We start from the raw sequence: 13,966 nt of genomic DNA on the forward strand, positions 1-13,966 counted from the left end.
ACAGGAGGCGGTCCGCTCACTCTTGCACACCTGCTGCCAATCTCGTTCCTGACCTTCTTAAGGACCTCGGCGTCAGCGCGCACCTCAACCTACCTTGTACCACAAGCTCTTGGGCGGGAACGTGTTAGCTACTGTGTCCTAGCTTTCTGGCTTTTAGCAACATTCATGTAAGTACCAGCAAGTTAGTTTTGTACTACTGTGATTTTTGTTTGCGTCTTAATTTTGCCTGTGTGACCTTTTGTACACAGTTTACAGTTAGCTGTTTGCTGTAGTGTTTTTTTTTTGTTTTCTGTTGTGTTGGAGTCTGTGTAGCTTCGTTCTTGGTTTCTACTTTTGCCCTGTGTTGTCATTACCCCCTAGTGGACTACGTTTGTTTTAATACACTTTTTTGTTTGTTATACCTTGGACATTAGCAGATTTGAGTGTTTAATGGCTTATTTACGCTTATGTCTACTAATTTGGGTAATGTGGGTGTAAAGCAATTTAAAGCCATCATTACAATACAGACATTTGCTAATGCAGAAAGTATGCTGACCAGAAAAAAAGTCCCTGCTAACATGTGAGTCTGTATTTTCTCAGATTATATCTATATTGGGTAATACAAATGTAAAGGTGATTATAGGAGTGCTATATCTTGTTTGTTTTTAATATTAAAACATTTTAGAACAGGTTTTCTATGCAATAACTACAAAAATCTTCTTTTCAGAGTTGTTACTGTGATAAACAAGGGATGACTGTAATGCTATAGCTGCTGCCTTTTCATGCAGACAGGGTGGATTTTATTTTCAAATTCTGTCCATGGGACCTCAAATTTCTGGTGCCGGCATTAATTTGGTAAAATTTTGTTTAGGGCCCCAATGTGGTGAGGTGCGGCCCTGACTGTCGCTACAGGAAGAGCCTTGACCTTCACTCATCTACCAGACTACAGACCGCATTTCAAGCCTTTGGTGAAGTATCACGTTGTGTATCTTAACATTTCCACCTCACCTCCATTTGCTGTTCTTCAAATCTGTTTTTATTCTGGACCGAGATCAGAAATCTTGACAAAGGTCTCCCTGAGCAAACATATCAAGCCATCTGCTGAGCGACTGGAACAGTAGGCTGCTTTACATATAAATATAAAACTGACTGGCCGATGGAATTTGAAACAGCGAGAGCATGTTTCTGAAAGGCCATCTGCCGTGCTTTGGACATAAAGTTGCAACATTTGTGTCTTTTTATGCTGTCATTTCTCAGACGGTGCTTCATGAATTTATTCTTAGTGGAACAAGTACTGTTAAAAACCAGATTTCCATTATTTGAATTCATGACAGATGAAATGACAAGAGTGCCCTCTTCAGGGAGAAACACTTTGGGGACGTTGGCGGTATGAGCAAGGTCGGTATTTACCAGTTTATTCGCGCAAGCTTTCATTTTGTGAACAATATTATTAGAAATATTAAAAAGAACTTAATAGAACAATTCTGAAGTCTAAACCTGAGTTAATGTTAAGTTCATCAGATTCATGAATGTCTTCCCAATTTTTGGGCCCTTTTTTAAAGGGGACCTATTGTGCGTTTGCCACTTTTCTGACTTATAAATAATAAGTTTCACATAATGGTTTGCGCATTTGGAAGTGAGCCCTGCAAAAAGTTTGGGGTGGTTTGAATGCTTTGTTTCATCTGGCTCCCTGTGACATCACAGCGAGCCCAGTAAGAAGTCTTCTGGCTTGAGGGCGACACCCTGGGCTGTGAGATCTGTAGTTCTCGTTACTAATTTTTCTTTACAAAGACTATAAATAAATTTAGTTGTGCTTAGCATTAGTAATTTTTTTTTCTTTCTCCTCCCTGCGGCGCCCTGACTGCCTGTTTTGTAGGCAAGAGATGCATTCACACAGCAATATATAGAGGCTGACAAAATGATCAAGTTGATTTTCTTTTGTGATTCATTTATCGACCTACTCCTAGGCCCCAAATGTTTCTTTCTGAACGTGAAATAGGTGAATGTATGTTCCTACAAACAACGCCAATCTTCATGAGGAAAAGCACACAGACTATTGAGTGTAGTTCGGTGTTCCTCTTCTGCTGACAGCCAAAAGACTGATGACATAGTCGGGGCTCCCCGCCGTCTGCTCCCAGTGGTGACCTGGGAATTACGTATTGAATGAGTGTACCACAGCGGCTGGTTTGTCACAGGGCCAACGATTCGATTTGTTTACAGGCGCAATATGGCCATCCTGGCTGAGTGCTGCAAAAGAAGCCAGGGGAGCCGCAACTTGCCAGCTATGTCCCCCCCCCGCTGCTTTCTCTCTCATCTTTCTTACTGTGAAGATTGGCTCCACAAGGCCCATTTGAAGATGGAAACGCACTTTCATGGAGAGTTCAAAGCTGGTGATCAAATCGTCAGTGTTCTCTGGAATAAATGGACATTTGTTTCATTTTAGCTTTTTAATACATTCATGTTCTCTTTTTTTGGTTTCACATTTTACAAACATTTTTGCACTGTTGCGTTTTCTTGTGCTTTGACTCAGCCGCTTTCATCAGTTACTGCTACATGTAGCATCATTTTATGGCAATATGGCATCCAGAATGACATTAGAAACCATGTCAGGCTACCTCCATTTGTCTAATATGCTTAGTTTCCATCTCGGGTAACGTTATTGTTCAGTGTTGGGTGGAGTACCTGTACACTGTAACACACTCCCATATTTATTGCAATGTTTTAAAACAGACTGCTTAACACCCCTCGGGGGATGCTCATAATCCTCATAATGTTTCCTATGTTTTTGTCAGTTAATGTCACATTTTTATTGGATAAATCATCAACCTTGGATTTCCCACCTGGGGAAATAAAAAAATGTGTAGTGACAGTCTAGAAACGAAGTAATGAATCCAAATGTGGGTGGCATGGAAGAGTGCACCTTATGTCTATGAGAGGTTTATGGAGCAAAGAGATGTGAAAAGGTGCGTTAAATGAGATATGAACACACTTGAGTGTTTTACAAGTGCATTGCAGTCGGGAAAGCAAATACACGCTGCTCCATCTTTTTTTCTGAGATAAAATCAAAGATAACACTTTATAGAACCCACATATTAATAATAGTAATATTCTTGGTCTGAATAACAAATCTTCAGGATCAATACTTGTGCGTTATTTTCGCTGCTTAGTGGCTTTCCAGCGTGCATATATTTCAATCCACACGGGTTACCATAATCCACTTTAATTAATGTATTTGTACTTGCCTCTTGTTCGTCTTTTAATAGTATCATTAAAATGTCATACTTGTTCTTCAGGTCTCTTGGCAGCACGCTGCAAACTTTCTCCTGTAATGGGCTCGCTATTGAACATTCCCTGGTAATTGAACAGTAATGAACTGTTCTGTGCCCTTTTGTGTGTGTGTGTGAGAGAGACTGATTCAGAAAGCACTATTTGAGGGAACACTAAACTGTGCTGACTCCATGTAAAAAGCCAATACACATGTGGCCTGTAGATGGTGCTGTTGCACTTCGTGAGAAGCATCAGTCATATCTTTCCACATCTATGTGGTGCTGTCTTTTGGTTATAATTTCACACTTTCTGTTTATTAAACTGTTCTGACTAATAATTAACTCCAAATGCAGCATTACTTGAAGTGTAAGATCAAGTTTTAATTTCAAGTCAACAGTCCAGAACCTTAGTTTGTGTGAAATAATTGAAATATTGTTTGGACATGATGGAGGTGGATCATATAAGGTCAACAAAGATATTGGATGCCTCACTTTAACATATAGTGATTACGGTGCTACTACCGATACAACACCGGCGCAATCCGCTCATCAAAAACTGCTGATGGGGCAGCAAATCCACTCATACAATAATTATGCAATGAGCTGTAAGAAAACAAATCAGAATGGAAGCAGCCGAACGGGCCATGATGCATTAGAAAACTCATCAATCAAACATGCTCTATTGGCATAACACAAAGTCAACTGCAACGACCAATGAAGAACTTTTCACATGGAGTACATTTCAAATCATTCAATAGTACTTAGCCTTAATAGTCACTATAACCATGGTTTGGTATATACAGTAAACCTCGGATATATCGGACTCGGATGTATCGGAAATTCGCTCACAACGGACAGATAAAAAAGAACCGATTTTTCTCTAATGCATTTCCAATAAAAATTCATTGCATATATCGGATTTTTTATAACGGATTTCGCCTATTTCGGACAAAATCTCCAGTCCCGTTCCAATTTCCCTCGCATATATCGGATGGCCACATCGTGTCTTTCTCCTGGCTCCAGATTTAGGACAAATATAAAAGTGAGTGACGTCAATAATACTAGCACAGCAGTGAATGAGATCTTAACCTCACTATTGGAAATAACGTAGGCCTGACGGACGTAACAGGGCCTAGCTTAATTAACAATTTGTTATGCTCAGAGTCCAATAAAGTTAAATTCTCATTACCTTACGTCTCTTTTCATTGCCCAGTCCAGGTACATTGGAAACATAGTCAAGGAAGTGCCTTTTTATAACTGATATAACTCCGATATATGAATAAAACGGACATTTTCCGGTATACGCATATAACGGATTTCGCTTATATCGGACAAAATCAGTGGGAACAATTGAATATATCCGAGGTTTACTGTACTTCAGTTTTTTTATTTTGGTATTTTCCCCATCATTCACAATCCTTATGTGAAACGTGAGCACATTTATTTCCTTTTTCTGTGCATTTTAACACGAGAAGTTAATATGAGCTAGCTTGTCATGTTCTGCAGGACAGGAGTTGTCAGTCTTATTTTGGTATGCTGCACTTCCTGCTGTGGGGAAGTTGCAGCTGCTTTACCCCAGTGTAATTGTGCATGGCTGGTGGCAATTCCAATCAGTGGGGTTTAAAAGCCCACCGTCGCCGCAGGCATGGCACTAGATCATTGCTACTGACTCATGTGTCCTCACCTGTGCTGTCACCTGAACTAGAGTTTTGTGTCTGTTGCCTCTGTCTGATTGTTCTATTGTCACAGAGCCTTTTCGCTTCTGTCTGTACTCAATAGAATTACTTTTACGTGCACCCTGCTGCTGGTGTATCTGCATCCTTGGGGGGTCTAACCACCGACAGCTTTGCAGCTCGTGACATAGCTAACAATGCAAGTCATTTTGACACAAAAAAAAACCTCTAACAATGTTGCATCGTTTAATATACATGCTGTGATCATGCATGAACATGTACACTGATAACATGTAATACTTGCAGTATCTTGCTGTATTTTTATGATTTTAAAACACTACAGAAACTTCTTTCCTACATTGATTCACATACTTATGCTAATTCGGTCAACAACAACAGCATAGATACAGCGACGACACTTACGATGTCCGCTCTCCTTGGCATGGCTGTGTCTTCCAGCACATTGAGCATTATTGAGTCTTTGTTTGCGAAATTGAGAGCAAGGTATCCACTCTTACACCCGTGAATGATGCTGAGACTAGCGGTAAGCGAGGCTTCGTGTTAGTCTGCCAGCTAAAAATATTTTTTCATGTTAGCTGCTCCAATAATAATATCGCTGTAGCTTGGTTAATATACAAGTCAGTTTTGCAAATGGAACACTGTTGGCGTTTCTTTGAGTACAAGTGGTGCATGAACATATACTCGTGTAGCTGGTCGTTTATTTTTTTGCTGAAGGTCCAAGTCAACAGGGCTAGCTTGCTAGCAAGTGGCCAACACAGAAAGTGTAATGTGTAAAATCAGAATACACGTACCATTACAATGATCTAATAACTTGCAATTGACCGGCTTCAAACAGGTTGTTATTAGAGTGTTATAGAGTGTCACAAGCAGGTTTGACTAGCAACACAGAGTCATGTTTTTTTTAATGTTGCATTTCTTTTTCCAAATCCTCTCACAGGCTTTTCAATTAAATAAATGACCGGGAAACAGGAATCATTATAAAATAATCTTTGAAACTTTCTAGAAAACAGTGGCACTACATTTACATGCGGTCAATATTTATTTATATTCCGGTTTCGGAAGCAGTCAGAAAAACCCGTTTCCATGCGTGACAAAACAAACAAAATACAGATCACGATCCGTGGAAAAAATCATGGCGGATAATGCCTTATTGGCACTTTGGTGCAAGTACTGACCCACAACCGGAACTTGACACTATTCTGTCTCACTTACTTCATTAATGGAAGAACGTGAATAAATTGGAAATGTATTATGGAGTCTGAGCTGTGCCATCCATATTCATGCTACATCCACCAGATGAAGGTGGATGCTCACTTTTCTGATAGATTTTGTGAGTGCGGTACTTTCGACTTTAGACAATGTTCCTGTCTTTCACCATACTAACGTGGTGTTTTTTGCTAATATTCTTGTTATGATAAGGCTATCTGACTGCATGTAAACATACTGGCTGATTGACACTAATAATAATAGCATCACTTTGGCTGTCATCTTCCCCTTACTGTCATCAACTATGCGTGTGTGTCGCTTGTAAACTTACAAAACCAGGTGTAAATTAGATTTTACGATCGGGGAATGATGAAAGGTTCTTTTTTTATACAATAAATAAAGAACAACGACTGATAAGCACCCGAAAGAGGAAAACATTGGCGTTTTAGAGAACTTACCAACATGACTTTTAACCCAGCAATCTTGGTCATCCTGTTTGTCAGATATCTTGGTGTTAGACAAAATGTGGGTGGCTGTTCATGACATCAAGCAACAGTCAACCTTGGAAAGTTTTAAAACGCTTGCAAAACATCTTAATGCTGCATTTTTGCCAAAAAACCACCATCACCCGTTCAACCTTTCCAAAACATCTCTTTTGTTGGTCCTTCAGCAAAATGGCCCCAGTAAGTTTTTTGCCTTGAGCACAGATGGAGAACACCATGAAACTATGGGGACCATCCAGGCTGATGGCCAAAACCTGCTCTTTGAGTGGGATGGAGAGTGATGTGGGACGACAACAGGCCAAACATGACAAAGACAATATCTCGTGATGACTGAATAAAAATAAAAAAACGGATTCTTTTCTACAGGAGAGAAATGGGATCATGATTTTAGCTGCAGCAATTGCCAGTGATTTATTCTGCAGTTTGTTTCGTCGAAATGGTTTGAAATGGATTGTAATGGTTGTGCTTTCAGAGGTGAAGCAATGGGTCAGCACACTTTCTGATGAGTTGCGGTTGTGACCATTATTTTCTTCTATTGCTGGGCACATGTGAACTCTCATAGTAATGTTCTTTCACTGCAGTTTCACAAGTGTTCCGGGAAAACCATTAATCCATAGGCAACAATGATGTAAAACAATGCCTAACATCATGGTGTTAAACCTGAATATATTTATATGATTGACTATTCCGGGAGTGTGTGCTGTTTTGCAATGAAAAAAAAAAAAATCGGAGTAACCAACCTCCCTATAGCCTGTAATTAATGCTCACTAAGTGGAGCAATTACAGGGAATAGCTCAATGAAGTCATTTACATGTGCTTACCATTAGCTGGCCTTTTATGCGCCCCATTTGTAAAGCTTAAGTAAAACACGGAAAAGGTAGACAGAATGCCCATAACAACCTTTAAACTCACTGAAAATTAAAATATTTATTGTCGGGATGCTCTGATTGATCGGTCAGTCATTATCGATCAGTATCGGATAATTTCCAGGAAAAATCACGGGATCATTTGTCGCTAGCACGATTGCATCCTGTAGCGATCCTTTCGTGGAGTGTTGTATCTTGGGCAGCGTCGTTCTCCCACTTTTTTTCACACTGTGCATGCATGCCAAAACAAAAACAATCATGTCTGTCATGTGGAAACAGAGATTTCCATTTTCTTGCATGTAACGAAGCCTACCAGACAGTAGAGGTGATATTATCCATTGAATTTCAGACACCTGATGATGAAGTCGTGGTTCATGAGTCCAGGAAATAATGCATTCTGCGATTATGGATGGATGAGTGCTTAGTGCGCGGGTTCGATTCCTCCCTTCGGGCATGTCTATGTTGTGTTCGCATGTTCTCCCCGTGCATGTGTGGGTTTTCTCTGGGTACTCTGGTTTCCTCCCGCATTCCAAAAATATGCTAGGTTAATTAGCAACTCCAAATTGTCCATAGGTATGAATGTGAGTGTGAATGGTTGTTTGTCTATATGTGCCCTGTGATTGGCTGGCGACCAGTCCAGACAGCTGGGATAGGCTCCAGCACGCCCACGAGCCTCGTGAGGATAAGCAGTATAGAAAATTAATGAATGAATAAATTCTGTGACGTGTAATAAATGTAGAACTCCACCTACAGAGTAGCAGTGGCTCATTTTATTCCTCACTTTTTTTTTAAACAACTTTTCCTCATCCTATTATTCAAGATAACTGAATTTACTTGGCATATCATATAATGAGGTGACAAGGGTTTGTGGAGTTGATCTGACACTAGATTGCTGTTTAATGACTCAGTGTAGGAAGTGTCAAGTGCAGCCTAAAATCTTCTGAGGGAGGCGGCAGTGGATCCACTTAAGGTGTGACAATAAAAAAAAAAAAATGGAAGCGCTGACAGTATAACAGAACGACATATAAGCACACAGCTGATTACTGCACGTGTGGTCCCCAAGGATGTGCCTGTTTCCCACATTGAAGTTAGCAGCTATGCTATTTATGCTGGTGTGCATAACCTCACTTTGACTGGACTTCAAGAACAACTACAAAGTGCTGTCACAATAAAGAGTACATTTGGCATGTTAATGATTTTTAGGTTGCAAGAAGTGTGTGCAGAGACACCTTTTTAATGCGAAGAGTAACGTCATCTGTATTGCTGTTAACCCAGAGCCACTCTTAAAATAGCATGCAGGGGTGTATTGACATTTAAAAAAAAATGTCCCCACCTGTCACAATATGTCAGTTGAGGAGACAGTAACAATATGCGGTCATGACAATGGATGGTTGGAAAATATTAGGATTTGAATTCATTGATTCATTGAATGAATCAAGGAAGGGGATTTTACTAAAGATATGAGAATGTTAAGTATATTTCCTCAGCAGGGGTTATTAAAGCACACTTGAGCGATGGAAAATTATTACTTATGCCTTCTAACATTTAATGCTCAGATGGGAAAATTACAGTTTTTTTTCTCCCTACCACTTTTGTGTGATTTATGCACTCCTGCAATCTCTCAGGTACTCCTTTGACACCTTCCTCCCAAATGTATTGTCCATTTTTTCCCGTGGTTAACCATTACGGAGAGAAACATCATGACTGCATAGACTTTAAAGCAGTGCCAGTGGGAGTATGGAGGAGGGGCAGCGGCAAGCAAAGAGGGTGCATTAAAGAAGTGCTTGAGATAAATAATCATATTTCTATGCACCCATGATACTGGAAAAGCACCATCTGGGACAGGCCATGGATTTGCATTACAATATAAATGGGAAGTTGCTGGAGCTGAAAGGGTGATGTGAAGTCATTCACCCCAACCCCCCCCTCACTCACTGACAGGTCGCATCTCCCTCCCTGCACCATGCATTTCAAAGGAGCGAGGCAATTTGTTGGCACTCGGTTCGCCGCCGTATGTTTGTCGCTCAGCTGACCTACTCCTCGTCTCCATACTATTTGCTCGCCACGTCGTCTTTCTGTAACACGCAAGCTCATCTTTTTTCAAATGCCACATCTCTGTACACACGGAGGAGCCTGATAGCATATGCGCCGGTGGCTTCACTTTCGGATGTGATCTTCAGTGAACCCTGAGTGTTCTCATACTTGTGCATGTATACGAGTAAATAAAAGGTGCAGGGAGGTCTATACGGAACAGCGGTGTCAAACTTACGCTATGGAGGGCCGAGACACTGCTGGTTTTCTGTTCAGGTGGTTTAAATGATCATCATTTGAGGGAAGGAGCTCATCACCTGCTGGAGATACTGGTTGGAGTGAGAACCTGCAGTGTTTCACATAAGGATTGTGAATGATGGGCAAAATTCCAAAAGAGTGCAGTTGTCGTGATGTTCTCGTGCCTGACTTTTCACATGATTTACAACTTCTCTGACTGGATAGGACAGCTTTAGTCGGGGTAATTTGTGTAAGATCCAATGCATCCTCTAAAGGAGGAGACATGTCCAGACAGGAATGGTTTGTGGTGTTAAAATGACAGTCATTTGGGCAGTATCACCGTCTTTGGCATTCCATTCAGATGTAATGGTAATGGTTTTATTTCATTTGAACATACATCAGATTACAATTGAATGCATCACATAATCACTTCACAGTTCCACATGTCCAAAAGGAGTAGGAAGAAGCAAAGCTTATTAAATCCTACCCCTCCATCTGGTACTTTTACAATCAGTAACTGTTATATTTGTTCACTTCCTGCTTTCCATAATATAGTTTAAGTTTTTTTTTTGTTTGTTTGTTTTTTTATAATGCACCTCGTACCGAAGTACAAGGTGATATGACCATCCAATGACATAATGGGTACCATAGTAAGTGTCCATATAGTGATATATATAGCACATCATGACTGGTTCAAGACTCTTCATCCTTGTATTTAGCAAACATCAACTGCTTGTATTGTTTCTTGAATTGGCTCATCGTTGTGCATTGTTTGAGGGTCTTACTCAATCCATTCCATAGTTTGATTCCGCATACTGAAATGCTATGGCTTTTTAACATAGTCCTAGCATATAAGTGTTTCAAATGTAGTTCTTCCCTGAGATCATATTTCCCCTCTCTTGTAGAGAAGTATTGGATGACATTTTTAGGTAATTGGTTGTTTTTAGCCTTATACATTATTTTAGATGTTTGAAGATTAACTATATAAGAAAGTTTTAAGTATTTGTGATTTTAGAAATAAGGAGTTAGTATGTTCTCTGTAGGCGGCATTATGAATTATCCTTACTGACCTTTTTTGCAGTACATTTAGCGAGTGAAGATTGCTTTTATAGTTATTATCCCATATTTCCCACACAATAAGTAAGATATGGTAGAACCAGAGAGCAATAATGTAATTATGGTCATGGACACGCCTTGTTTATTTGTTTGAGGGTAAATGGTTGAATCTCGGAAAAGATGAGAAGACAGTATTGTATGTGGGTGAAAGGCGGTACTGCAGACCTCTCCCTCTGTTCAGAGATGACTTCTCAACCTTATTGCACAGTAAATGTTCAGTTTTGTCCTCAAAAAGAGTGCTGGTTCTCTTAGCTTGATGTGAAGAGTTAGCCTGTATCGTGACTGCTTGGTTTCCCCAAACTTATTGGTGCGTTCCTCACTGCACTGGACAGCATACACCAGATTTTCAGGGCGCATGGGGTCAGTTTGAGTTGACTTGAATTAGACAGTTGAAATATGGATGCACTGTTTTTGGATTTTGGTTTCCTGGCACCCACACCCTTGATTGACACAAGCTGGAGATTGATAGATGCAGACACTGATCCACTTAGAAAGGTGTAACGCCCCTGCATGGGTGGGACTCAAGAATAGCACAAGTAGGTACTTCCTAGTTCCGGACTTTCCTGCTTAATGAGCAGTGGTCCGATGGCTCATTGAAAACCTCCTACTCCATATGACATACAAGATAAAAGTCAGTCAGGAAAGACCATTTTAGTGAGGTATTCATTACTGGATTATTGAATATTGGTTTATAGCTTCATAGCTTTTGTCATTATATACAATAGATTAGCTTTCCCCAAACTTCAAGATACAAAGTGAGTCCTGAGGTTGCAGATTAGATAGATTTCAGTATAAAAACAAACTTTGAACACTCCACGGAAGTGGGCAGCGGTATGCATTACAGAGCAATGCAGCGAGCTCCAACCAGGCATCATGTTCAAATGACTGGTTGTGATACTGTGACTCGGATGTACTAAGCTTGTTGAAATTGTGTCTTAAGTGGTATATTGTGTTTACCGCTTCGCCACACGAGTCCTAACAGAGTCATTATGTTTACGGCCCGAGCTTGTTGATTTCTACTCGATACGATTGTTGCCTTTCTCCCATGGTGATTGTTTCTCTTGCTTGTCTGATCATATATTCAAGAAATACGACTGTGATTCTCATCTCATAAAACTTTAATATATCACTTGCTTTGACTCACACAATGAGAAGACTGGGCTTCTCCTTTATGTGTTCATGTAAGTGCATTTTTTCCAACCTTCCTACCCATAAATATGCATATAAAGACAACATGGCATGAAAAGACAGAGAAAGAGGAAACACAATGTCAGTGACTTCTCACACTTCTCACAAAGCCTGGAGAATTACAAAACACCCTGCACTGTGTTGGCAGCATAAAGTTTTTATGAAGAAATGCTGCCTTATTTTTATGTCTTCTCCTGTAGGATACTTTATTATTATGGCGATCTACGAATACAAGGTGAAGGTAAAGGTGTCTAAAGGTGAAGTGAGCTAACATATTGTAAGGATATACTGTATTGGTCATATATTAGCATGCTAATGGTAAAAATGACCTGTGGTATACAGTGAAGAAAATAAGTATTTGAACACCCTGCTATTTTGCTATTTCTCCCACTTAGAAATCATGGAGGGGTCTGAAATTTTCATCGTAGGTGCATGTCCACTGTGAGAGAGATAAACTAAAAAGAAAATCCAGAAATCACAATGCATGATTTTTTAACAATTTATTTGTGTGATACAGCTGCAAATAAGTATTTGAACACCTGAGAAAATGAATGTTAATATTTGGTACAGTAGCCTTTGTTTGCTATTACAGAGGTCAAACGTTTCCTGTAGTTTTTCACCAGGTTTGCACACACTGCAGGAGGGATCTTGGCCCACTCCTCCACACAGATCTTCTCTAGATCAGTCAGGTTTCTGGGCTGTCGCTGAGAAACACGGAGTTTGAGCTCCCTCCAAAGATTTTCGATTGGGTTCAGGTCTGGAGACTGGCTGGGCCATGCTAGAACCTTGATATGCTTCTTACGGAGCCACTCCTTGGTTTTCCTGGCTGTGTGCTTCGGGTCGTTGTCGTGTTGGAAGACCCAGCCACGACCCATCTTCAATGCTCTGACAGAGGGAAGGAGGTTGTTCCCCAAAATCTCACAATACACGGCCCCAGTCATCCTCTCTTTAATGCAGTGCACTGGTCCTGTCCCATGTGCAGAAAAACACCCCCAAAGCATGATGCTACCACCCCCATGCTTCACAGTAGGGATGGTGTTCTTCGGATTGTACTCTTCATTCTTCTTCCTCCAAACACGCTTATTGGAATTATGACCAAAAAGTTCTATTTTGGTCTCATCTGACCATAAAACTTTCTCCCATGACTCCTCTGTATCATCCAAATGGTCATATGCAAACTTAAGACGGGCCTTGACATGTGCTGGTTTAAGCAGGGGAACCTTTCGTGCCATGCATGATTTCACATCATGACGTCTTAGTGTATTACCTACAGTAACCTTGGAAACGGTGGTCCCAGCTCTTTTCAGGTCATTGACCAAGTCCTGTCGTGTAGTTCTGGGCTGATTCCTCACCTTTCTTAGAATCATTGAGACCCCACGAGGTGATATCTTGCATGGGGCTCCACTCCGATTGAGATTGACCGTCATGTTTAGCTTCTTCCATTTTCTAATGATAGCTCCAACAGTGGACCTTTTTTCACCAAGCTGCTTGGTAATTGCTCCGTAGCCCTTTCCAGCCTTGTGGAGGTGTACAATTTTGTCTCTGGTGTCTTTGGACAGCTCTTTGGTCTTCGCCATGTTACAAGTTAAAGTCTTACTGATTGTATGGGGTGGACAGGTGTCTTTATGCAGCTAACGACCTCAAACAGGTGCATCTGATTCAGGATGATACATGGAGTGCAGGTGGACTTCTAATGGGCAGACTAACAGGTCTTTCAGGGTCAGAATTCTAGATGATACACAGGTGTTCAAATACTTATTTGCAGCTGTATCACACAAATAAATTGTTAAAAAATCATGCATTGTGATTTCTGGATTTTTCTTTTTAGTTTATCTCTCTCACAGTGGACATGCACCTACGATGAAAATTTCAGACCCCTC

The 13,966-nt window shown here is 40.5% G+C and overlaps 1 long non-coding RNA gene across 1 annotated transcript; it reads left to right on the forward strand.

The window, feature by feature from the left end:
• The first annotated feature begins 41 nt into the window (after nt 1–41).
• LOC131104697 (uncharacterized) lies at nt 42–2,967 on the forward strand. The gene is made up of 3 exons (XR_013629840.1): nt 42–167; nt 868–947; nt 2,200–2,967. It is a non-coding gene; the product is annotated as an uncharacterized LOC131104697 (long non-coding RNA).
• Nucleotides 2,968–13,966: the final 10,999 nt, after the last annotated feature.

This window comes from Doryrhamphus excisus, linkage group LG15 (genome assembly GCF_037039965.1).
Source record: "Doryrhamphus excisus strain RoL-2023G ecotype Guam linkage group LG15, RoL_Dexc_Guam_v1.1, whole genome shotgun sequence".
Lineage (NCBI taxonomy): Eukaryota > Metazoa > Chordata > Actinopteri > Syngnathiformes > Syngnathidae > Doryrhamphus > Doryrhamphus excisus.